The sequence below is a fragment of the Urocitellus parryii genome, chromosome 12 (genome assembly GCF_045843805.1).
Source record: "Urocitellus parryii isolate mUroPar1 chromosome 12, mUroPar1.hap1, whole genome shotgun sequence".
NCBI classification, from domain to species: domain Eukaryota; kingdom Metazoa; phylum Chordata; class Mammalia; order Rodentia; family Sciuridae; genus Urocitellus; species Urocitellus parryii.
In genome coordinates this window covers 68,436,057-68,463,018 of record NC_135542.1, presented here as the reverse complement: position 1 = coordinate 68,463,018, position 26,962 = coordinate 68,436,057, and the positions used below count along the sequence as shown (strand labels likewise).

The 26,962-nt window shown below is 37.5% G+C and overlaps 1 long non-coding RNA gene across 3 annotated transcripts; it reads left to right on the top strand.

The window, feature by feature from the left end:
- The first annotated feature begins 11 nt into the window (after window positions 1-11).
- LOC113180619 (uncharacterized) lies at window positions 12-24,314 on the top strand. Of its 3 annotated transcripts, XR_013342273.1 has the most exons (5): window positions 12-175; window positions 849-1,004; window positions 7,726-7,801; window positions 11,302-11,376; window positions 24,021-24,314. It is a non-coding gene; the product is annotated as an uncharacterized LOC113180619 (long non-coding RNA). The 3 variants fall into 3 exon arrangements; XR_013342274.1 differs by lacking the exon at window positions 849-1,004 and having other exon boundaries at window positions 35-175; window positions 7,732-7,801; XR_003300491.2 differs by lacking the exons at window positions 849-1,004; window positions 7,726-7,801 and having other exon boundaries at window positions 50-175; window positions 24,021-24,312.
- The last annotated feature ends 2,648 nt before the right edge of the window (window positions 24,315-26,962 follow it).

Genomic DNA, 26,962 nt, shown 5'->3' with positions numbered 1-26,962 from the left:
AATCCGGAGGCGTGTAGGTGAAGGCCGGAGGAGGGAGGCAGAGAACGAGAAGGGGGCGGCCCGGGAGCCTGGGAGGTCCGGCCGCTCGGGTGCGCGCTGTGCGCGGCCTCCATTTTGGAGTCGGGCAGCTGCGACGGAGGCCGGGTCCGGCCAGGGAAAGGAAGGAGCCAGTCAGGTGAGAGGGAAGCGGTCACGTGGATTGAGGGGCGGGGTAAAGCGGGCTGCTGCCAGAGGGGAGGGGTGGGTGGCAAAGAGTCATCAGGGCTGAGAGTCACGTGGATGCAGAAGGACTGGTGGTGGGTTTGGGGCTGGAAGGTCAACCTGAGGTAGGAGCTGGGGGAAGTCTTTGTCCCAGCATTTAACTGTCGTGAGGGAGGAGAGGAAAATACTGAATGGAGGGTGTGAGTGCCCGGTAGGAAAATGTGAATGAGTCTCCCTAGCTCCCTCCAGCATGGAGCCACTCAGTCACAAAATTTCAAGATCCACGGGAAACCGGGCACCTCATTTAATTGAAGTATTCCCATTCCCTCTCTCAGCCATCACAAAGATGACTCACAAATCGGTGGGAGGGGTGTTCTGTCTCCCTCTTTTTGCTTGTACTTTATGTGGAAGGCCCCCGCCCTAGAAATGGCTGAAAGGGTAGAGGAAGAGAAGCGCAGTTGAGGAATTGTAACGCCCACGGGACTCTCCATCTGGCCTTTTAGAAACCTGATCGTCATTCACAGAGTCACTGGCCACTTCTTAAGTGTTACACATCCATGGTTGCATTCCAAAGTCTCCAAACTAAAAATAGTAAACTAAAAAAACTTGCCTCTGACACCTTGTCAAATTCTCATTCTTTATTTCAGTTTGTGCTTCAAGAAGTCTGAATTATTCTACCTACTAGTCCACCGGAGAGTGCTCCTCCTAAGGCTACCCCAGTGACATCATATGGTGGAGTGCAAGGCTCACAATTTAGACTTTATCTCTTTCAGTGGATTCGGTGAACTGCATCCTTCTTGAAGGTTTTTATCTTTCCCCTCAGACCCCTTAACCTATGTGTCTTTCTCTTCAGGTAATTTTTCTCAGTCTCTTCAATCCTTAAAAGCCCAGGTTCTGATCTTCAGTTTTAGGTGGCTCACAGTCCTACTACTGCACATTAGGTAATCTAACCAATCTCCTGCTTGCAAAAGCTGAATGTACGTACATTTAGTGAGATCCAGATCTGCATATGTGCCTTTTGGACAGTCCACTTGCCTACCAACACCATGTCCAAATTGGACCTCCTATGCTTTCTGAAGTACACAAAATGTGCTCCTCTATTCCTTTTCTTCTTTGACAATATCGCTGTCCACTCACTTTCCCAAGTCTAGAACCAGGGGTAATCCACCATCCACTTCCTCACTACTTCAAAATATCTCTACTTGTAGATTGATCTGGAGTGCCCCCGAAGTCCAGTATGTTAAAACTTGGTCTCCAGCTTGGCACTATCCAGAGGTGGTAGAACCTTTAAGAGGTGCAGCCTAATAGGAAGTTTTCATTCATTGAAATTTTGCCCTCATAGGAGATTATGGAACCCTGTTTCTTCTCTTTCTCTTCCTGGTCAGGGTGTGAGCACGCTTGCTCCACCACACAGTCCCACCATAATGTGGCATCTTCATCCCCTACTAGAGGCCTAAAAGCAATAGGTCCATCCTATCATGAACTGAAATCTCCCAAAACCCTAAGCATTTTTTTCTTCATTAATTGATCATCTCAGGTATTACAGTGGTGGAAAGCAGATCAACATATACTACCCTTTCTCACTTTCTTTTTGTTTATTTTATTTTCATTTGTTCTACTTAGTTGTATATGACAGCAGAATGCATTTCAAATGCACTCTCCTGTCCATTTCCATTGCCATTTATTCATTCGGCCAATATTTACTTAAAATGTGCCAGGCATTGTTTGAGATGCTCAGGATATATTGGTAAACAAAACTGACAGTGTTACTGAAAAGGGTGAGACAAATGGTATATGAATAAATTAATAACTAAAAAAAACCAAATCAAGGTTGATAAGTGTTACGAAGACAATAAAATAGGGACATCTATCAGAACCTCAGAGTCCGTTGCCCAGCTCTTCACTGCAGTTTCCCTGCCCCTCTTCTCATTCTTTCTTATTTTCAGGATCCTTGGTCCTGATCTTTTCATCTGGAGTCTTGATTTCATTCCCTTTCATCTAAAAGGACTTTCTGGTCTTTATGTTGTTTATGTTATAGCTGCCTAAATAGCAAATCTCCCAAATAGACGATAAGCTATTTGAGATCAGAGATCATACCTTATATATCTTTGTGCCCCTGCAGTGCTCAAAGATGAGTATTAAATGAATCAGTGAGTCCCCTGACACCTGAATCAGGATACCATAAAAACAACTCCAGCCTGTATCAGAATGGGAAGATCTGAAACTCACCAATTTGATGGAATAGGAATGATACCTGGAGGCAGGGGACAGGATTATGAATGAGGTCACCTGTTTTGGTACCTTCCAGACCTGAGATTCCACAATGCTATTCATCATGTATTGCAGTAGTTACTTCATAAATACTAGTTTACTTGAGAGTGTCGAGTACATGGGGCAATTTATAAGTATTCTGTTTCAGATGATGGGCCTCAAACCCAGAGAAGTCTGGGTGAATTGCCAGGATAGGCCCTGCAGGGGAAGGTTGCAGTTGCTACTTCACTTTGTATTTCCAGGCCCTTGGGTATTGCACCCCAACAGGGAACGGGATGTTGCCAGTTCCGTCATAGTCATTGTAATTAAATCCTAGTTCTGGCAAAGGGCAGTGCATAATTATGAAGTATTATGGTTTTTCTCATTATTAGGCACCCAGCTGCCCAGCCCAGGAAACCACAGTAGTAAAACACTGAGAAGCCAAGCTCCTCTCCCAGCTGGCATGAATCAATACCAGGTGTATTGGCACATAGTTTTACAGCTCCACATTCATCAAGATGAGACCTTCTGTCCCTTCTTTTTGGCAAGATAAAATTTTAAGTAAATTGTTAGAGGAAATGTAAAGAAAGACCTTTGCCACCACTTTTGAATCAAATTAACAGCCTTTTCTCATCTACATACCTATTGCATAAACTTTTTTCAACTTTATCCTTGACCTCCTCACTTCCTAAACATCATTCTACAATGTCTCCTGACATTAAAGGGCACTCAGTTAGGGTGAGAGTATAAAACACAAGGAGTGCTTTTACTTTCAAGAAGCTTATCATGTAGAGTACATAATTCAAAAAGCATAGTCAGGTTTGACAAGAAGCCTGCCACTTACTGAACACCTACCCAGTGCCATAGTTGGCATTTTCACCTATTTTATCTGATTTAATCCACACCACTCTGCAAGGGAGGCTTTATAATCCCCATTTTCTTCAAAGTTACAAAGGCAGTAAATGACAGAACTCAAGAGTTCAACATAAATGCAGAAATTTGGCGATTGTATACTCATACTGGATTTTTCCATACTGGTAGCTGAATTTATATTCAGATTTCACCTCTTTCTATCAGATAAAAATGGTTTCTTGAATAAAGTAGATCTTAAACTGAGTACTGGAAGGATAATTCGGAAGTGATTCTGAGGGAATGGTGCCAAAGAAGGAGGCCAAATTGGCCATAAGCCTAAAATCAATCAGTAAGGGAGATTTTTTGTTCGGAGATGAGTCATATTCTTCAAGTACTTTTATTGTCTCAGCTACTCCAAATGGGGAAGTCAGTCCATGTGGTTCTGGGTTGGGAGGCAGGAGCTGAGGAAGGGTAGGCCAAGGATAGGTGTGGGTTGTTTCAGGAGGAAATATTTTGAATGGAGAACTCCCCAAATGCCGATAACTGGCATACCTAGCAAGGCTGAGTGAGGCTGATTGTTACAGGGAGAAGGACTATTTGTGTATGTGGTATTATTGGGGATCAAACCCTTACTCTTGCACATGCTGGGAAAATACTCTACCACTGAGGTACACCTATTCCTCAACTTTTGTTTAGATAACTCCAAAATCTAGATTTCCAGCCTTGACCTTACTTTCAACGTTTAGATCCCCATTTTCAGCTACCCACTTCACTTGTCAACAGGTGTCTTACAAACAGGCATCTCAAACCAAACAGGACTAGTGGCAAATGCTTTAACTTAACTATAAGAAAACTACAAACTGCCATTTCCGCTTTTTTTTTTTTTTTTTTTTTGTATTCCCCAGTTTGGTAATCATCATCTACCAAGTCATATACTCTAGAAGTTTTTCAAAAGAATCTTCTTCTCCCTCTCTTCCAGCTCCTAATGTCAGTAAGTGATTCTAAAGGACACACACTTCTTTTAATAGGTACTTCCCATTTTCACTGTCCTCATTCAGACACTTATCTCAGTTGCATGATTGCAAAAAACTCCAAACTCCTTTCTTCATGCTCCAATTCATGCACCAATCTGCCACTCTAATTTCTTTTGGAAACCTAGATCTGTATGACTTTTAATTCCCTGCTTTCGTGGGCTGTACAACTGCAGGCAAGATGGCATTAAAAATATTTTACCTCCACTCTGGACTCCTCCGCTCCCCATTACAGGGAGTCCTGTATTTATTTTCATCTTTCTGTGCTTTTCATCCACTCTTTGCCTGCATTGTGCTGCCTCTTCCTCCACCTAAACTCTCCTTTTCATTTTCCACAGGCCTGTTTAAACGACTTTTCCTCAGTGAAGCCTTTCCAGACCTCTACCATAAAAATAGTTCTTCTCCCTGTAACAATCAGCCTCACCCAGCATTGCACCATACATTTATCACACTGAATAGACACAATGGTGAAATAGAACTGGGGAGCTGAGTTAGAAGACAAAAAAATTCTCATGGGTTATTCATTGTGCCATCCAATGCAAGTCACAAAACCTCTCTGAGCCTCAGTTATTTTACTTATAGAATTGTAGTAAAAACAACTATAATTACAAAGCTGTCTTCCGATGGGTTCTAAGTACATTGAGAGCAAAACAAACATCTGGTCATCTTTCTATTCTTTCCCCAAAATAGCACCTATCTCTGCCTGTTCCATAGATTGTTTTATGATAGAAATTACTATTTTTTTGTAGAATTATATTCTCCCAATTATTCCCTCAATTATCTTAGCCTAATAATGTCTCTTAAAAGACAATCATGACATGTTCATTTCTTTGTATAATTGTTTAATGCCTTTATAGTTAAATAGTCACATAAGAAGGTCTCTGAAGGGACAAAATACATATTTTACACATGATAAATTTTAGAGGCCTTTATTTACTGGATAAAAACTTTGGAAAGCCATAACAGTGCCCTATTCTAGGCATTTAATCATATGGAAATGAAATAATAGTTCTCATAAAATATTACAGTGATGAACAATAAACATAAACCAAGATTCTAATCTATATAGTTAAAATGTGCAGCCAATAGAAGATGAGCAATTAGGTAGATGAAAGTTCAGTTTTTAGAGTTCTAGTTCCATGGCAGTCTCTGTGCTAGGTGCAGAGAATACAGAACTCAATGAATAAAATTCTTTGTTAAAAAAATTCACAGATTAGTGGAAACATTGTCTCAAAGTTTAGTAATTTCAGTGGAATGTTTAGGCACAATGACAAAGCTAAGCACAGGTTACAATGAGAGAGTATCAAGAAGAAACACTGAGGCTAGGGTTGTGGCTCATTGGTAGAGCGCTTGCCTCACATGTGTAAGGCACTGGGTTTGATTCTCAGCACCACATATAAATAAATGAATAAAATGAAGGTCCATCAACAACTAAAATATATATTTAAAAGAGAAGGAACACCTAGTGCAGCCAGCTATTTGAACCAGAAGTCCCACCTTCTTGAGAAGAGAACTACTGAACTTTCTTGACATTTATAAATACGTGTAGCAATCCACATTCTAACCTTTAATGTAATTCTTTATGAGTCAATAATTAAGTATGATCCTCCTCAGCAACATCTTCCAGGGTCTCCAATTTATTTATTTTTTTAAAAAAATGTTTTTAGTTGTAGAAGGACATGATACTTTATTTATTTATTAGTTTTTTTTTTTTTTTTTAATGTGGTGCTAGGATCGAACACAGTGCCTCACACATGCTAGGCAAGCACTCTACCACTGAGTCACAACCCCAGCCCCATTTATTTATTTGAAGAAGAAAAAAAGATGTGAAAAATAGCAAGGACACCAAAAATACTAGGCAGAAGCAAGGTTCTTGGATAAGGAGAATAAGACTCAGTATGGTGCAGACTTCTGGAGCTGCCTGCTTGAACCATACCAATGGTGTGCCTTTGGTTGAGCATTGATTCAGGGTTTTATTTTGTTTTTGATTAATAGCAACTATAAATTTTATGAAATTGCCATATGACTTCTCTCAAGCTTTTTTCTTTTTAGTATATGTTTATATTTGACCAACCAGTATACTCACGTTTCACAAATCAAAAAAAGAAAATAGGTACAGAGTGAAAAGTGCCTCTCTATCCCTACCCCTCCTGTTTGTTTCTCATTGACCCTCATACGTAGAGATAACTGTTAAGATAGTTTTCTCTGTGTATCCTTCCAATGTTTCTTCAAGAAAATATAAACAAGTCTTTATCTATTTTTTTCTCTTCCCCCCTCTTACATAAGAGATGGCATATTGTATCCCCTGATTTGCATCTTGCTTTTCCCTCTAGCGATATATCTTAAGAGTTTTTTCCTGTCAGTACTAGCAGAGCTTCCTCATTCTTTCAAACAGCTGCATAGATTGCACTGCAGGATATGCCATAGTTTATTTAACCATTCCTCCATTGATGAACACTTGGGTTGTTTCCACTCTTTGCTGTTTATTATGAACAATGCTGTGATGAATAATGAAGGCATGTATGTAAGCAAGAATATCTTTAGAATAAATTCCCAGAAGTCTCCCAAACTTTTTAATAAACTTTAATAAAACCTTCCAAGGAATGTTCTAAGACGGTGTGACTGGGTTTCCAAATTAGAACCTCAGCTTTCCAAGGATTAACTTTCACATTCCATTAACAGTAGTTCTTCATTCTTGGCCTGTAAATTACATCTTTGTATTTTTTCCAATAAGGAAACATTTTTGTATTCAATCTGCCTCTCCTGAAACCAACAATAGTTGGAATGATGTTTTTAGAGAAGGAGAAGGAGAAGGGGAAAGGTAAAGAAGACCCAAGAGAGACTAAAAATATATGATTATGCCCCAGTTAGTGAATTGAAAGCACTAGAAAATACCTGAATTTTCTTAATCCATCATACAAAAGTATCTCTGGAATGAGGTCTCAGGGATATCGGGTTTGGAGTAGAGAACTTGTAAAATGAACCCAGGCCCACAAAGTTCTAGTGCTGCCTTCACTCCAGAGTCAGGTACCTCTCTACCATTTTTTTTATTAGTATCCCTTCTTTTTTTTAACTCAATCTTTTGAATACAACTTTATTTTTTAATATTTATTTTGGTTGCAGTTGGACACAATAACTTTTATTTTTATGTGGTGCTGAGGATTAAAACCAGTGCCTCATGTGTGCTAGGCAAGTGCTCTACCACTGAGCCACAATGCTAGTCCCTTAGAATCCCATCTTACTTCCCTTAATAATTTTTTATTTTCTCATAGTGTCTTTTGGAAAATTGGCTTAAGGTTTTGAAGAAGTGGGTAGATTTTTGTAAATGTGCTTTATAACTGGGTAATGTAGAGTAAGTATTCTGTCTTTTCTTTTAATATTTATTCTTAAGTTTTAGGTGGACACAGTATCTTTGTTTTACATTTATGTGGTGCTGAGGATCGAACCCAGTACCTCATGTATGCCAGGTGAGCACTCTACCACTTAGCCACAACCCAGCCCCTAAGTATTCTATCGTTACACTAGTTTTTTCCCTACCACTGTAGACTTTCTTATTTTCTAGATTCCAGATGTATGAGACCTGAATGGAATAATCCTAGGGTACTTAATTTACATGAGATCTTTGGGAGAACGCATACAAATGCAGAAATATATACCAGGGATACATCAGTGAAGGCTGCCCCCCCTTTTTTTTAAAGAGAGAGAGAGAGAGAGAATTTTTTAATATTTATTTTTTAGTTTTCAGTGGACACAACATCTTTATTTTTATGTGGTGCTGAGGATCAAACCCAGCGCTCCGCGTATGCCAGGCGAGTGCGCTACCACTTGAGCCACATCCCCAGCCCCAATGCTGCCCCTTTAACAATTCTGTACTTCTTAAGAAGTTACCCCAGCTGGGCATGGTGGTATACACCTGCAATCCCAGCTGTGGAGGCTGAGGCAGGAAGATCACAAGTTCAAGGTCAGCCTGGGAAACTTAGCTAGAGCCTGTCTCAGAAATTTAAAAAAGGCTGGGATGTAGCTAGCTCAGTGGTAAACCATTCTCTCCGTTCAATCCCCAGTACCAAAACAAAATAAAAACCTACACATCCACAGTTCTGTCATTATTCAAAAATAAAATTATCTTTTCACATAGAATTTCTCTTTGTTTCCATCCCATGTGGATGGATTAATAATATTCTTAATACTAAAAGTCGGTGTAGACCACGTCCAAATAAGGAGTATTAAAAAGCCTTCCCTTTGGATTTATTCTTAATATTTATTATTCTCATGAGAGCATACTTAAAATATATAATATCAACTTACTAAAATGTAGGTTAAAATATCATTTGCAATGGTGCCTCTTTTAGAGGAACAAGTTTTTAGAATATTTTTTTAATTGTACATGGACACAATATCTTTATTTATTTTTATTTGGTGCTGAGGATCGAACTCGGTGTCTCACATGTGAGAGTCAGGCTCTCTACCACTGAGCTACAGCCCCAGCCCAGAGGAACAAGTTTTTTATGGGAAAATATTTATGACCTCTGAAATTAGTTCAAATTAGAGTAATAGTCTATTAATGTTTTAAGGCATTAAGACTTAAGTGAGCAGTCTTGGGATGAATTAATCTCTGGAAAATGACATCAAAATGTAGGCTCAACATCAACTGGACCATTTTTGAACTGCTTTGGGTAACCTGGTAGATATTCTTTAATATCAAGATTCCTTTGTTTCATTGTTTCTAAAATTTTTCAAAATTTCAAGGCACTTTCAAAACACTTAGCTTATTCTGGGATATTTTTTGTGAGTAGATGGTATGCAAACAAAAGGTAGAGTGACAGATGCCAACTATATATTTTGCAAAAACATCTTTCTTATGCATGTGTAAGCAGAGAATTGGATAACATGAAAAGAGATGTCTTATACAGGTGGCACATGGGAACAGGACAGGTCTTCTAAACTGGATGGGCCTATAAAAACAGGTGTCCTGAGCATGTGTACATCTGTTACACCTGTTCTTCTACAAAGAAATTCCCTCTTAAAAATATGAATAGATCTCAGAATCAGATTCCAAGTTTGGCCGAGCTTAGTTCAGTTTTCCATTAGTTTAAGAGAGACTATGGGCACCTGAATGGATTGCATATATTTTTGTGGTTCTTCTGAGACTTTAATGTTTCCCCTGGCTCTTTATTATTTAGAGTTTAAGACTTAAATCCTTTTACTTGGTCTGCAAAAATAATAATAATAATCTTATAGCATTAAATTCATTGGCAATGTGCTTTGGAAGGAATAAACTTGTGTTCTACAAAAGGGCTTGAATATACAGAATTTCAATGCTTCAAATGATGTAATTTTCTATAATATTTAGAATGCCATTTTTAGTTTAATATTGGGATAATAGGAGACTTCGAAGAAAAAGCTAAAGAGAGGCTAATTTGCCTGGTAGTGCTTCTGTTCTTTTGTTCTTTTAGAATCTAAAATTAACCAACATCTGCAGTGTCAACAAGGACTCCATATGGCATTCAAGTTTGTACTTTTCCTAAATAATGCATTTGAAGCAATGTAATCTGAGAGGAATTCTGAGGTAATAATGAACAGAATGCCTTTTATTGTGTAACACTTTATAGTTTCAAAGTGATTTATCAACTAGGATCTTATTTGATCCTCTCAACAATATTAAGAGGCCTGGAAATTAAGTATTTATTATTTCCATTGACCAGATGAGAAAATGGAGGTCCAAAGTGTTAAAGAGATATCATCATAGTCATAAACCAGGTTAAGTAGCAGCATGAGAATAAAACCCAAGCCATCTAGTTCCTAACTCAGTATCCTGTCTTCCTTAGGATCAAGTTATTGACAGTCCATGTTCTAATAGCAGTTTTCAAAATAATAGATTCCACAAGCAACTCTGTAGGAAAATAAAAAGAACTCAATATCAGAAACTAAATAATAAACATGCATGTTTACATTTCAAAAATTTAATGTATTTCATTTCCTCAAATAAGTCAATAGATGTTTTCTATAAAATTTCATTTGTTCCTTTTGTGATTTTCTACTTTACCTTCAAAACAAAACTATTTTTTCCTTGTGAAATTATACCTCATAAATTTTATTAGTCATATCTAGAAAATTCAAAAATTTTCCAGTAAGAGATGTTGCAACTAAGAGTATTTTCCTCACAGTAATAAACATAATTTATGTCTACCTGAGTTTTGAAACATTTTGTTTCAATTTTAACTTCTGTAAATTTCTGTATCTTCTCAATCATTCAGAATTTCTGGGACAAACCCCAAGGTGGTTAAAACTTAAAGAATGTATTAGAAACATAACTTGGAACTGGTATACAGTCATGAATTTAGAAGGGCCCATTTTTAGTCTAAATAATGTTATTGCCAATTCTACTTTATAGAAATTTCTAGCTGTGAAATATTACCATTTCTACTTTAAAATGTGGTGAAATTCAATGGCTTTCATTTCTTGAAAGTTTGAGTCTTAAAAATTATGAATGCTGGCATTCTTGAAATGGGACACTGTGAGTCTGTAATATCAAAAAGGTGCTGGTGTGTGTTCTCAAACATTGACAGGCAGATGTATTTCCAACAAGTGGAAACACAGGGCTACACTGGCAAAAGGAGAAGCCATCAAGAATCTTAATCATGATTTGGCCTCATCTATGCTGGTTCTGCAGAGGCTTCACAAAAGTGCATCTTTAGGAAGCATCTTCTACCAAGTGGAAAGCTGGCAAGAAGTAGCCTTAAACATTGCTGACAGAGAGAAAGCAGAGCTTATTTAAAACTAAAAAAAAAAAAAAATCTTTTCCATTAATTATTTGGATATGTCACAGGAAACTACAAACAGAAAAGCAATATTTAAATTTGATACTGTCCAAACATTCTTGCAACTCTAAAAACCTACCCCTATATCTAGGATAAGTAGAAATATACTGATCTAACCTGATGTGTTCTCTTTCTCTTACACACATCAGCACACCTGGACATAGGAACCATACAAAAAGGGATCCAGAGAAAAGGGGGCAAAGAAAATGATACGGAATGAACAAGTAAGTGGGAAGAACTGAGGTGATTTGGAAAATTGGGATCAGAAAGCCTTGGTGGTAGGATCTAAAGTTACACAAGATGACACTGGAATCTGTGATAAAGAGAGGGACTTTGTGGATTTGGGGGACTGGTAATCATTATTTAGCAATGACTTAAGAACTAATGAATTAGAATTGGAATGATGGGACTTTGTTTCCACTCACAACCAGGGACCTCTTTGTGATAAGGGAAATAACATGGTCCCTTGGCTATTCTGCTGCTGATTAATGAGCTGGACAGAAAAGTGCTGGAAAGTCTCATGAAACTTCCATAGTGGTCCAACTCTTTTCTGCTAGATTGGCTGGGGGAAAAAAAAAGCAGCTGATCATGTCAAACCAAGTTAGCCAATATCTGTATTGTCTGTCTACATTATAAAGCACAATGGTACACACTGTTATCTTGCAGTTCATTATTAGAAGAAAGAATTGGGAAAGTATTGGACCATGCCTATAATATATGAGGTAATCATACAACCCAGGGTGTTCCTGCACTGGCCATTGGTATGTGTCATTTGCACCCTGCTACATTAATGCCTATTCTCAAAATTAGACACAACACTGCTCCTTCTTCATCTCCTTGTTTACATGCTGCTGAACAGTGACACTCAGAGACCATGGGAGAAGGACATGGTCTTGCCTGCTAATCAAAACCAACCACACATTAACATGCCTTTCCCAAAACATCTAGTCCAAGAACATCATTGCCACAGAAAGAATCAGGTCCCAAAAGGTCATTCTAGGGTATCTGTGGAGGGTACCTAGATCTCTGTTACCTTGCCTTCCACCTTTTGGTGGCCATTGGGAGTCTGTGCACCCTGAGAAACCAGATTTCTCTTGTGTGAAAATATCAAGAAAGCCATGAAAAATGGAACACAATGTGATTGTTTCTGCATCCTGCTGAATATGTCCCAGGGTGGAGTGATTCTTGCTTTAACAAATAAGTCAGCCTTGAGTGAATCAACATGTTTAAAAGACGTTTCCAAATATGTCTAAAACTCCACATGCAAGGACTTAAATCTCAATTAACACAGCATATTTAGACTAGAACAGAAGTTGGAAATTAGAAAAATGAAGAGGTATTATAATACAGGAGAAAGAGCCAGTCCTATCAGTAACTAGTTGTGTGCCTTTGGTCATTATGCCCATGTCTCAGTGGCCTCAACTCTAAAATGAGCATTACAATAAAAGGAATATCATTTTAGAAAAAAAATTCTGAGAAAAACTTATTTATGTCCTTTCTCTTTTCCAAAGATGGCTCTTTCTAGATGGCTCTGTGTGTCTGCCGCCAGAGACATGCTTTGCTTCTGAATATCTACAGAGAAGAATAGGGTTTGAGGAGAGCCATATTGCCCCAAACTAGAAAGGTCTATGATTCCAGAAACAGCAAGGACAGCCTTCTACTTCTTGGCAGTACCCCTTGCTATATATGCCTTCGGGAGGCGGGATCTTTACTAGAGTCCTCTTATCTGAAAATAGCAGAGGGTAAATCCAAAGGGATCTTGAAGATTGGGACTTGCCCATGCTAACTAATGGGGAAGAGCCACCCAATGCTCTAGTTCTTCCTAAGAATGTCATGGTCCTCAGTGAGAATACAAAGATACTCCAGGAATGAACCAAATTCAATTTCCTGTCATCCAGCAGGGAAATCAAATTACCATACTCTAAAGATCTTAAAAGAGCCATGTGGTGAGATGACCATTAGTTTGATTAATTTGTCTCTTTATTACATTTTGAAAATGAGCCTAAACAAATCTTGCATACTATAGAAATGTGCTTTCTTCGAGCTCAATTCACCAAGGGTTGCTATTTGTCAGCCGTCTGTGTCATGTTTTTCCCACACCATCCCTTTGTGTGCCCTGTGTTTCCCATGGGGGTTTTTTATTGAGAAAGATTGGTAACATCTTGAAAATTATCAGGTGCCCTTTCCCAAGTCCCTAAACATTTTCTTCCAAGTTGGAAAGGAATATCTTTCATGCCCTATTTGGTGTCAGAAGAGCAACTTAGAGTTACACCACATAACCAGAGGTCTTTGGTCCTCTCATTCTCTGGGACTACATCTGTTCTTGGAGTTGATGATAAAACACAATTTTTAAAATCTCATGCAATTTTTTTATTGTTGCTGCTATGGTTTGATGGTGAAAGGCATATTTGTAGTTCCAAGACTATGTTACAGCTGGAAAACAGGCAAAATACTTAGTGCAAGGAAAAGCCTAGCACAGGCACTGCCAGCTTCTTTCATTTCTGAAAGCATTTATTTGACATTTTCTCTCTCTCTCTCTCTCTCTCTCTCTCTCTCTCTGACATAAATAATTGCCATGTTCTCTTAAGGTTATTTTCCTGCCTGTGGTTTGCTTCTCATATTAAATATTTTAGGAGAAAAAGTAATGTTTGTTTTGTTCTTCTTCTTTTTTTAATTTAGGGAGCTTGTGTTCTTGATTCAGTCAAAATAATGTTTGGATCACTGTGTTTCATGCCAAATAGGCTTTCTCAGAACTTGGAAAACGATATAAAATGCTACCCACATCTTCCCTTTTCTCTTATCTTTCTAAGATATCCCATTTAGCCAAGGCATCATCATACTGGAGGGACAAAGGCCTCTCTCTAATCCATGACCTCCTAAATCTGGTGAACCTCAGTTGTTCAATGATCTGAACTTTCTCTAAAAAATAACGCATATTGTCTTTTCCCCGTAGAAACTACTTAAAATTCTCAAATTTATTATTTCTTTCTTCATTCGATGAGAAAAGGAAATCATACAACGTTTTCAGAGAAATTACTATAATATAAGGAAGTGTAGTTCTATCCAAAAATAATTTAAAAAAGAAAGTAAAAAAAATAAATAAATGTTGAGATGGGAACAATATGAAATCTTACTCAAGTAGATCCTTATGTTCCAACCAAAAGCTAAAAAATGAAGAAGAGCTCTAAAAAGTGGTAAAGAATACAGACAATAGAGAAAAGCAGAGGAGTACAGAAAATAATCATAATATGTAAGATAATAAATCAAGAGTCTGAGATGATTCTTAATGAAATCTCTTTCAAATTGAAGTTTTTAAATAAATATGAGATTAAAGAAAAACTCATTGCTAGAAAGGGTAACGAAACAAAATCTAGTTTTCTTTTTTGTTAAAGCCAATTTTGAACTCAGAGCCTTCTGAGACAAGTTCAGCTCATTAAAAGCAACTGAAATGAAGCAAAGTGACTCAGGTGAGTATATTACATTATGACTTTGCCACATCTGCCCCATGTGCCATGGGATGCTCCCAAAGGCAAATATCTTGCTTTATGTGGTCTAATTCCAAAGGGGAATGATTGTTTAGTTAACCCTGTTACATATTTCTGTGCAGCAAATATCCCAAAACTTAAAGCTTAAAACAATAGCATCATTATTGTTCCTTTCTGGCAGGAATCTAGGTGCAGCTTAGCTGGTTTCTCCTATTGGGTGCTGAGTATCTCTTCTAAGATTGTAATCAAGGCATCAGCTGGTTGGTTAGCCACTTAGCTGGTGGGATCCATTTTGCAGCTCACCCAGGCTTTCAATCCCCCATGGGCTGTTGGAGGAGGACCTCACTCCTTCCATGGTTGTTGGCCAGAGGCGGCCACAATTCTATGCCATATGCCATGAAGTCCTCTCCTAGCTTCCAGTGCATTGCATTCAGCTTCTCTCCAAGCAAATGTGTGAGAGAAAGCCAAAAGAGTGGGCAAGGAAGATGGAAGTCACAGTCTTTTGTAATCTAACCTCAGAATTGTTGTCCGTCACTTTTTCAATGTTCTCTTTATGAGAATTTACTAGGACCAGCACACACTCAAGGGAAGGGGATCTTATAAGGATGTGAAGACTGGGAAGCAGTATCATTAGGAACCATCTTCAAAGCAGCCTACCACATCAACCTTAATTGTATAGCATATAAATAGTACACTGCCGTCTCAAGATCAGAAATATTTTCTTCAGAGAAAAATGCTCCAAAAATCTATATAATTCATGTCTTTTGCCTTCATTAGTAAATGGTTCTATTTACTTAAATGATTCATGTGCCACTGAGAGGTCCAGATCTTCTTAGCCAGTGATCAAGCCATTTTAATCAGTGAAGGAAATATTCAGTCACATGTCTAATTGGAATGCCAGCTCTGTGAAGGCAGAGACTTTATCTGTCATGTTTTCTGTTGTATCCCCAGTGCCTACCACAGGGTTTGACACATAGTAGATGTGGTTAAATGAATTGCTTCAACTCTTTTTATCATAGTCTACTATGATGTCATGTGTCACAATTGTACTTCACTCCCTTAGAAACTGAGCATCAGAAATACTTGCCTTTGTATCCAAGAGGAGAAGGAAGAGATTGGTATGACTTGGGGTTTTCCAAAGATAGTCACAGCCAGTTACCAACTTTGTAACAACCCAGGGTTTCTAATAAAAGAACCTCTAACTCCATTTTTTCACAAATGGAAAATGGATTTTTTTCTTCAACAAATCTCATTTCTGTGGCATATTACCCATGATTCAAAATGACCATAAAGGACCACAGTTTTTTTTTTAATCAAACCTGATTTTAAAAATTATACAACATGGGCTGGGGCTGTAGCTCAGTGGTGGAGTGCTTGCCTCTCATGTGTGAAGCACTGGGTTAGATCCTCAGCACCACATACAAATAAATAAATTAAATAAAGGTTTTGAGTCCAGCTACAACTAAAAATAAAAAAATATATTCTTAAGGTATAAAAACATATAAAATTATCAGTAAATTTTCTTTCTTTGACCTCAGCCCCAGTCCCACTTCACCTCCATATATAATGAATTTAACAGTTTCTTAGGTAGCCTTCAAGATATTTTCAGTTCTAATATAACATGTATTCTTTCTTTGCACATATAGTATTATAATAATGTTTTACCCCTTGCTCTTTTTTTTTTCATTTAATAATATGTTTAGGAACCCCTACAGACATATCTCAAATTTTTGGCTACATAATATTCCATCATATGGCTATACTATGATTTATTCACATGTCCTTAACTAACAGATATTTATTTTCACCATTACCACTCCAGTTATTTAGCTATTATAAATAATGCTACAGTGAACACACCCATCTTTGTGAATTTTGATGAGTTAATCTTATAGACAAATCCCTAGTGGTAGAATTGTTATGCCAAAGGATATGAACATTTTAAATCTTAAAACCTCTTTTTATTTTTAAAATAAAATACATATATAGGAAACAAAACAAAAAAAATTACAGGGTTTAAAGGATTGTTATGAAGCAGTGCTATTTTATGCATCATCCAGATCAAGAAACAGAACATGTGTCAGCCGTGTTAGAAGACCTCCGCATGCTCTTTCATGATCACCACTGTCTCCCTTCCACTGAAAGTAACCACAGTACCGATTTCCATCTATTGTTTTTGTGACTTTACTACCAGAAGAGGATCCCTAAACACTTCAGTTTAATTTTGTCCATTTTTAGAATTCTAATGTCTTTCAAATCTTGTTAAACCTACAGTTTTCCCCTCCAAAATTTCCTTTACAATTCTTAATTGTTGAAGAACCCACAACACTTGACCTAATATTTCCTGGATTGTGTTGATTGCTAGTTCCTGTCAGGGCTCCGCACATTCCTCTGCCCTTGGTATTTCCTGCAAACCAGGGACTGGAATTGGAAGCGTGATAAGACTCAGGTTTGATCCCTTTGGCAAGACAATGATGGGTGGGAGGTACCTCAAGAGGTACATGATGTCTGGTTGTCTCTCTCTGTGACTTTAGCAGACATTGGTGTTTAATGCCCAGATCTGTTAACTTAGTACATTCTACAGAATATTATAATTCTGTCATTTCTTTCTAATTTACTAGTTAGAATAGTTCTATAAAAAGATACTTCCCTTCATCTATTTATTTTTTAATCAGTGGTATAAGACAGGAAAGGCAAATTGGCTCTTTCCGTTTATTTACCAGTTTTCAAGATAATGTTTCCTGTCGTCCTACAAAAGCAACTTTATATTGGTTATTCTGAACTCATGTATGCATGTATTTGTACAAGTACTCAACATATTTTATTGTTTTGAGCCATTGCAATCATTGTCTTTATGGCAGCTCAATCTTTTCCATCTTTGGCCATGGAGAGCCTCTTCTATTAGCACTTGAATCCTTTTAATATGACTCAACATCCTTGATCTCTTCTTTATTATATTATATGACCAGATATTCTAGGCTCTCATTGTACATGTTATGTCTCAGACCTGAATCTGCTATTTCTCCAGCAAGCTATGGTTTCATTTAGTGGGACGTGATATTTCAAAAACCAGAATCTAGCTACAAAGTTATTACTACTATGTTGGTCATGACTTCTAGACATTTTCAGTGGGCAGAGGTAGAAAATACCTATTTTTAAAGATAAAATACTTTATGAGTTCATTTTGATATTCCAACTCAAATTTAATACTATTATATTTTTTTATAATTGCGAAAGTCTCAGAGCAATACTAGTAGCACCACAACCAATAAGATTACTAAGGTTACATTTTCAAAATTTGTTCTCTACATTTACCTCTATTTTTCAAAAGTAATTTTTAGCTGTATCTACATTATCAGAGTATATAGCCACTACATAGAAAACATGCTACCTTTTATTCCTCACTTAATGTTACTTCTGCAAGTACCTAGATATTTCATTCTTACCACTGGTCTTTAGGTTGATGTGTCTGGTCATTCTGAAACTTGTTTCTAACAGAGGCACAGAAAGAGTTTACAGGAACAAACTTCCCTGAGTTCTTACTTATCTGTGACAGTGTGTATCATTTCTACCTAAAGGTCCATTTTTTTTGCACATAAAATGTTCAGTTCATGTTTTCTTATGAATCTTAGATATGTTACTCCATTTCCTTTAGATATAAGTGTTGTTGTTGAAACATCAGATGCTGTTTTTCTTTCCCTTAAAAGTTACCACCTTTTAAAACTGTATGCTCAAAAGACTTTTTCTTTACAATTCAGAGATTTTATTAGAAAATGGCTTAGTATATCTCTCTAAGTCAATATCCAGGGTGCACAGTGTGTTCTTTCTATATAGTTCTGTACCCATCTCTTTTAATTTCAAGAGAGTTTCATAAGCATTTTTATAGAAATATTTGTGCTGTTCCATTACATTAAGTCTGTTGTTCAGGGACTCCTATTATAGTATGTTGGACCTTCTTTGCCACCATCCATATCTGTAACTTTCTCTTGAATCTTTTAAATTCTTTCTTCATTTTACATAGATTTTAAAGATTACATTGCTTTTACTGTATATGTATTTATTGTTGCTGTTGTTTTTTGTACCAGGATTGAACTCAGGGGCACTCAACCACTGAGTCACATCCCAAGCCCTATTTTGTATTTTATTTAGAGACAGGGTCTCACAGAGTTTCGTGGCACCTTGCTTTTGTAGAGACTGGCTTTGAACTCTCGATCCCAAGCCACTGGGATTACAGGCGTGCACCACTGCACCCTGCTATGTATTTATTATTTGTCATCTTTCTTTGCTCTTGCATTCCTTCTTTGTTTACATTTCTAAACTAAATTTTTAAAAATTTCAGATTCTTTCCTAAATTCTCTCTTCATTTCCAAGTTTTTCTACTTTTGATATATGTTCTTTTTCTAATGTCTTTTATTTCATTTTCTAAATGTATTGGTGTTGATAGCATGCAGGTCTTGTGGCTATCCCCTCTTGCTAATGTTTGATTTTGTCTGAGGATTTGCCTTACTCACTTCCTGTTCTCTTTTATCAAATAATGTTTGTGTGGGATTTGAGCTTGATACTTTAGGTTGTTTGTTTCTATGTAAAATTAATTTTCCTGAACTTTCAGAAGGCGGAATTGTTTAGAAGTCAGAAAAGGTAACTTTATAGAAGTCCCTGTTTTGTAACTTTTTAAAAAAGAGCTTTCTGGGATTTCCTGACTCTGTGTATCCTCTTTCGATCTGAAATTTCTCATGGTCTCTATTTCTCTAACTCAGCTTACTTTTGGTTCAATCCTAAAAAATTTATCCTTAATGTAGGTCCCTGACCTGGAAAGATACCTCTCGTTATCCAGTCTCAACAGTTCATAGAGGAGAGACTGTTTCAGTTCCTCAAGTTCTCACTTTGAGCTCCATGCACTCATCTACTATCAAAAAGGTCAAAATCCCTCTAGAGTCAACTGCTGCTGCTATGTTGGCCTGCTACACTTTCCAGTGGAGATCTTGGCTATTTGGGGGCTTTGCTGTACTCATATTTATTTAGATACATTCTTCCCTCTCCTTTATGATTGGTGTTGATAGCATGCAGGTCTTGTGTCTAATCCCCTCTTGCTAATGTTCTCAAGTTTATAAAACTCCTTAGTCACCTAGCTTTATCATAAATACTTCCAAGAACTTTTGGTTTTTCTGTCTGGTTCCTCTTTTTGTGAAAGGGAAATTTTGAAAGGTGCTTCCTTCTCTGCCATCATTCTGGAATTCTCCTACTCTTTTTAAAATTTGATAAATATTACTAAATTTCTTGGAGAAGGATATACTTCATGTGGACATTTGCTTGAAATTAATGAAGACTTCCTATTTCTAAACAGTAAAAGGAAAACATTGGAATATCCATGCAAGAGGCTATATACATCCCAGAATCAAAATCAAAGAATTTTGTAAATAAGGGCTTGTGGGATTTTAAATTCTTTAGAATCTTTATAGAACTGTTGTGGGCTACTCGGAGATGATTAATGCAGGTAAAGGACAGGGAGCATGCTGGCTTTTAGAGACCAAATTGGGAGGCAGATACATATTAATTCTCCCATAAGCCATAGCATCTTTGAAGCAGAAACTACAGATCTCTGTAGAGCCAAATTTGGATTCAAACATGTTGAAGAAGTTTATTTGGGCACTTCTCAAACCACAGGTCACATGTCTGTGTTTCTTCAACTTTTTACAAAAGTTAAGTCAGCTGAGAAGGACAGTTGGTTTTTATTTATTCCTGTATTTCAATAGACTTATTATTAACAACAAGGAGCTTCTGAAGGAATTTTTAGTTATGTCCTCCAAAAAAAAAAAACTAGTTTTGGACCTCATCATTTGGTTATGTGTATATACTGTAAAAAATAAATCTAAGGCCTCTAAAACTAGCAACTGAAATAGTATTGACTGATCAACTAATTCAGATGTTTAAGATAGAAGGAGGAAACATTCTGTGTTTGACTTCCCAGCTAGAGTGTAGATGGGTTCATGGTAAATGACTGAGCGCATTTATTTCAGAATATTAGATTCAGCCATCTCCTTGCTTATGCTTCGGTCAACATTTATCCCTGAGAATGTTGTGTTCACTCTCAACTCACTGAAATGTGATGCCACCTACTCAGTGGCCTGATTATGTAAAGGAGAGGTTCCCACGTACATATCTGCAGTCCTGCTGGCTTTGAAACTGTCACTAGAAACTCAGGATGAAAACTCAGTAGAGGCTTTTTTTGGGGAGTTGTAGGTCAGTGATGATTCTCTAGACTAGATCAAATGTACTTCTCCTGAGTGAAAGAGTTCAGTATTGCCATTTTCAAAGATACACAAATAAAACATCAAAAAAAGCATCATTTTGTAGAACTCGTGAATTTAATTAAATGTATATGTCAGATTCATATGAATTCTACTGATTACTATCCCACAGACCTTTTAGGTGGTCCTATAGGACAGTTACCTTCTAAAAACTTAAAACCCATACAGACCATCTCATTCCTTACTAGTCTACTACATAGTTTCCTTCCTTTCCTTCCTCCATCCATCCATCCATCCATCCATCCATCCATCCATTCATCCTTCCTTCCATCAAAAACATTTATAGAACTAACTGAACACTCACCAGACACCTGCATTAAGAAGCACAACCTAGGGCTGGGGCTGGGGCTCAGTGGTAGAGAATTTGCCTAGCACTAGTGAGGCTCTGGGTTTGATTCTCAGCACCACATAAAAATAAATAAATAAAAATAAAGAGTAATCCACAACTATTATATGAATATATACATACACACACATATATATAGTATGTTAAAATATATACATATATATTATGTATCAAAATATTTGTTTATTTGTTTATTTATTTTTAAAAGATGTACAACCTACAGGATGGGGGGACATTTCTTATGTAGTTATCAGAGTAAGAATCCATCAAGTATTTAGTAGGTGTTTCCTACATACAAAGCACCACAATAAAATCATCTCCGACATTATAGAATCTAGTTTTAAAGTAGTTAATTATTACCTAAATTCAAGTTTGGGGATTGGCATTTGTGAAGTGTGAAATGTCAAAAGCTCTGCTTTTAAGTTCCCTCCACATGAGGGAACTTAATTACTAAAATTTATTTGACTTTAAGAGACTTATTTATTTCTCCTTGCATTAGCTATACTTCAACTGGGGAAGGGAGGTATTTTCTTCTTGTTATATTTTAAATATATGGCATGTGAAGAAAAGATGAACAAGAACCCCTTCCGGCCAGAAGAAAAAATGGAGGTTAGTGCAGGAGCAGAAGCAAGTTAAAGAGAAAATGGGGATGCATAGAGAATAAGAAGAGGGTTTGCTATGTGTTGTTTTACAGGAGGAAATGTTACATTTATTTTGTGTATTGTTTGCTTATGAGAACCTAAATGAGTAACCAAGTTACAGTATATAGAAAACCCAAATGAGGGAAGAGAATGTGGCAATGAGAGATTTTAAAGGAATGTGGTAGAGAATATTTGTTGCAGTAGGGCTGGTTTATTTATTTTTGCAATTAGAAATGTCATACAGCAAGGAAATGTCTGGATAAAAAGCCTGAATTAATGATAAATGGTTGTGTGAAATGCTAAATTATTAATTATTTAAAAATTATGTAGACATCAATCCAGATATATATAGAATCACAGTAGCCTACCTCCTGCACAGGCATTGCCTACTCTTCTGAAAACCAGGCATGTCAACAAAAACATAAATAACTAGGAAAGTTCCATGAAGTTCTCAGAAATGATTTAGGGGTTGAGGACCTACTGCAGAGGGTAAAACACTGTGGGAGAAAGACTGAAAGGAACATGATTAAAGTTTATGAAAAATGAAATTTATATAATGTACAATCAGAAATGGTTCACTGCTAAAACTTAAGTAGAAGCCCTTGATCTTTAAAAGAAGTAATTTTAGAACATTAAAAAGGATATACTATCTTACTCTTGAGTTATAAATACCAACAAGTACTAGAGACATGAACAAAATAAAGCTGTAGGGATTTTGATGGCTGTATAAATAAAGTACTCACAAAGAGTTGTTAAAGGGAGTAAAGGCAGTTTTGCATATGTCCATACTTAGTAAAGCTGATGTACTAAAGATTATTTTTATCCTTCCCCCAGACATTTCTTGGTTTGTCTATCAGAGTAGTCTTCTGAATGAACTATACAAACTCTTATGCGGTGATACCCTAGCACAGTGCCTGGTGGGAAATAGACTTTTGGTCTTTGTTTAATTTGTTGAATCCTATTTATATACTTCAGAGAAGTATCACCTTCCAAAAACTGACATTCTTAACCTAACATCCTAAACTTAGTTTGGATGAGGAAGCTATTTGAGCAGTGCGGATAATTGTCATTAATAAATAAACACATGAAATGAATTGCTATTAGCAATGGGATATTAATATATACGATGCAAGACTAGGTTAAGACTGCTGGGTTGCACTGTGGCCTCTGCTACTGCCAAAGGAATGGTTCATTCCCTTTGATAAGTAAATTGACACAGATAAACAAGTCTAGACCAAGACAGACAACAGTCTTAATATAGGCCAATTTCGTATTGCTTGCACCCATCTTCTTTAAATATGTACTTATTACTTATTTAAAGACACCCTACAAGCATGGGGGAAAGAGGAGAGGATCTTTAAGAGTTTAACCGATAGGCTTTAACAGTTTAGCACTGACTCAAATATGTATCCTCTGCTCATCAGAACAAGATCTCTAGAGCCTCTTTGAAGGCAGGTATATGAACATCTGCTGTTCTTGAGCAGCTCCTTAGAAGCCTCAGCCTCCAACTACTACTCCAAGTAACTTCCTGAGAGGTTCATAGGGAATATAAACTTTTATTTTATTTTATTTTATTTTAATTCAGTATATAGATTGAGTCAATATATAATATACAGATTCTGTGTACATTTATTTATAGAATAATGCCTGGAGTTCCACCCTTAATTCAACTCTTCAGTTAAAATCAAGAGTGAGAAAAATTATTCTGGACAATTAAGATTTTTACTTAAATTATTTTCATTGAACATGGATGGTCAAGAGGTTGGCACTCCATGAAGATAGAGATTTTGTGTCGTTTCTGTATCCACAATGACTAGCTCAGTTTGGGCAAACAGTTTATGGAAATGGTTAATAGATGAGTCAAAGAAAGGTAACACTGGGTCACTCCCCCATTCTCTTGGTTTGGTCCTTAGAAACACATATGACCTCTATACTTTATTCTCATGCTCCTCATAGTGAGAATCAATTCAAGCTTATGAAAAGAAGAGGCATCCTTGGGAAGGGCTATTAATTTCATGCTAGCCAATGGCACAGGAACTTAAGTTTTTCAAGCCCAACCATTCAATCTATTCTTGTTCTTTCTGACAGCTCAACCTGCATTGGATTAGATGGCTCCATATGAAGTAGCCTATTATCAGCCATGTTTGGCTTCCAGAGAGGATAATCATAGTGGAAACTGCATTGCTGTCAGCATGGTTTGGTGGAAAGAACATGGAGATCAGATTCTGGAGTTCTGAATTCAAATCTCAACAGCACAAAACTGTGGGAAAGCCATTTTCCCTCCCCGTATCTTACTTTCTGATTCAATAATATTAAACTTGCATAGTATGTAAGGTGCATGAAACAGCTTCTGCCTTCTTTGGGCTCACAGTTTACTTGATATAAAAGTCATCTGGAAAACACTACTATTCAAGGCAGAGCATGAGGGTGCCACAGTTGCCTTTTTCTTTTTTATTAAATGGCATTCTTTTTTTTTTTTTTTAAAGAGAGAGTGAGAAAGAGGGAGAGAATTTTAATATTTATTTTTTAGTATTTGGCGGACACAACATCTTTGTTTGTATGTGGTGCTGAGGATTGAACCCGGGCCGCACACATGCCAGGCGAGCATGCTACCGCTTGAGCCATATCCCCAGCCCTTAAACGGCATTCTGAGCAAGAGAAATTACTGCCTGTTGCAATAATCCAGAAGGCAATATACAAGAGAGGACAGTTGAGCTTGGGATTAAAGAATGATTAAATTTCATTAAGCAGAGAATTGGGGGAGGGCAGTTCAGCAGTTTAAGCAAGTAACAGGGTAGGAGCAAAGGTGCAGAGCTGGAAAACACAATGCTATTTTGGTATGGTTGGACAGATGGCTCATGTGGGCGGCTGTGGGAGATAAGACTAGAAGCCTGATTTCCCATGGCATGTAGTAGGCATTTTAAAGTTTAGTTTCTGCATTGGATAAGTGAAATAAATGATTAGTAGACAGAACCCCAAAATTGAAATCAGGAATCCAAAGGTCACCTTTGTCACTGATTCTTTGGCATCCCTTGAACATGTCTTGAGGGGATTACATTGTCCTCAGTTATCAAATGGAAGAAATTTGACTAGTCTCTACATGATCCTAAGAGTTACGGAAACAAAATGAACAAAGAGAAGAAAGAGTTTCAGAAAAGAAAAACTGCTATGCCTTGTATCCTAACAGGAGTTGCTACCAGTTAAAGTTAAGTTGGGGGACTGGGGTTGTGGCTCGGTGGTAGAGTGCTTGCCTAGCACATGTGAGGTACTGGGTTCGATCCTCAGCACCACATACAAATAAACAAATGAAATAAAGGTATTGTGTCCATCTACAGCTAAAAAAAATATTCAAAAAAGTTAAGTTTTGTACTTTTGGTAAAAACCTTCTTTCTAGAGTATTTATTGCATAGTAATCTAGTCTAATATCTCAGTAACAGGCAAGAGAAGCTAGGAAAAAGCCCAGAATGTGATTATTTGGGTCAACCAAGAATATGACAGTGTCTCAGATGGAGCCATGGACAGCAACCATGTGGGAATAGCTGTTCAATACCAAATGAAATGCCCAATGACCTCATCGAAGTAGGAGATTGGATGAAAGAATTCAGTGAGCACCAATATCATCAGATAGCAGAAACCTGGTATTCTTCCAATTCTACATCATACCTTGCTCTAGTAGCCCAGGCTGCAGGTTCTGTTGCAAAGAAGGAAGAATACTCTTTTCTTTGCTAGTGACTTACCTGGAACCATACTACTCTGGCAATCAGCCATCAGGGCAGGATGATGTGTGTTTCCATGACAGCTTCTTGGATGAGTCTTGATCTTCTCAGCCAAATTTTCTCAGCTATTAGGTTCTAGGATGATTCTACCAGAAAAGTCCCACATTTTCCAAAGAAGATTTAGTTTGACAGATTCTCCTCTGCTGGCTCAAATCAGGTCACCTGTCTGCTGAGGCATTCCAGATTCTTTTAATGTTCATACTTCATAAGTATGAGTAGGCTACCAGGTGGACAGATCCCTGTGGCACCACCAAAAGCCACAGGTAGGAGCAGCAATATTCTGTGAAGTTTTTTTTGGTGGTGCTGGGGATTGAACTCAGGGCCTTGTGTATGCAAGGCAAGCACTCTACCCACCGAGCTATATCCCCCAGCCCCTTTGTGGAGTCTTTCTTGACATTCTTGATCAGAGTCCCTACCATCTGTCAGCTCAGTGACCAGATGAGCTTATTTTCCCCAGTGCAGTGAGTTGTCCTAGAAAATCTGGGCCAAACCACTATGAGGCGAAGCCTCAAGGACTTCAGTATCTGTTGTGGGAGAGCTCCCCAGATATCTGATTTTTATACAAACACTGGAATCTCCATCTTAGGTAGAGCTCACAGACAGTTTTAGGAGAGGAAATGAAAATGGGGTGCCCAAGGAATTTGGAGCTGGGAAGAGATGCATCTTTTTCTACAATGTAGGTTCCTGTTGCCTCTGTTCCCTATACAAGGTGACTTGGGGCCAAACTCAAGGTGTCTCTGGGAGATCCTGTACTCTTCCATCCAATGTGGACCATCTTATGGAGAAGCAAGAGTCACAGGGGAGAAGTCTGGCTGATAGGTAGCAGATAGATATAAGTAGTAGGAACATGAAATAAGGGCCTACGTGCTGGCCTGCCACATACTTTCTTTTAAAAAGAAATTTACCTAAGGCCATTCTGGCCCTGCTCTAGCTTAAGTCAATAGGACATTACATTCTTTGACAAACAACCTGTTACCCTTGGAGATATTCTTTGGGCCAAGGAATCTAAGTTCTCTGGCAGAGGAATTTAAGACTCCTCCCTGCTGATAAGAACACAAATCACCCTGAAGGAGGGACTTTTGTGACCTTTATATAGACCAAAGAAAGATTCCAAGACCCAAGGAAACAGAATAATTAAAAACAAAGCTCACTGTACATAAAATGTGTAAAACAAAGACAAAAAACAACAAGCAAACTCCAATTGGGATGGGTCAGTGTGGACCATTGTGAATAAAAGTTGCCTTTAAATCTTTA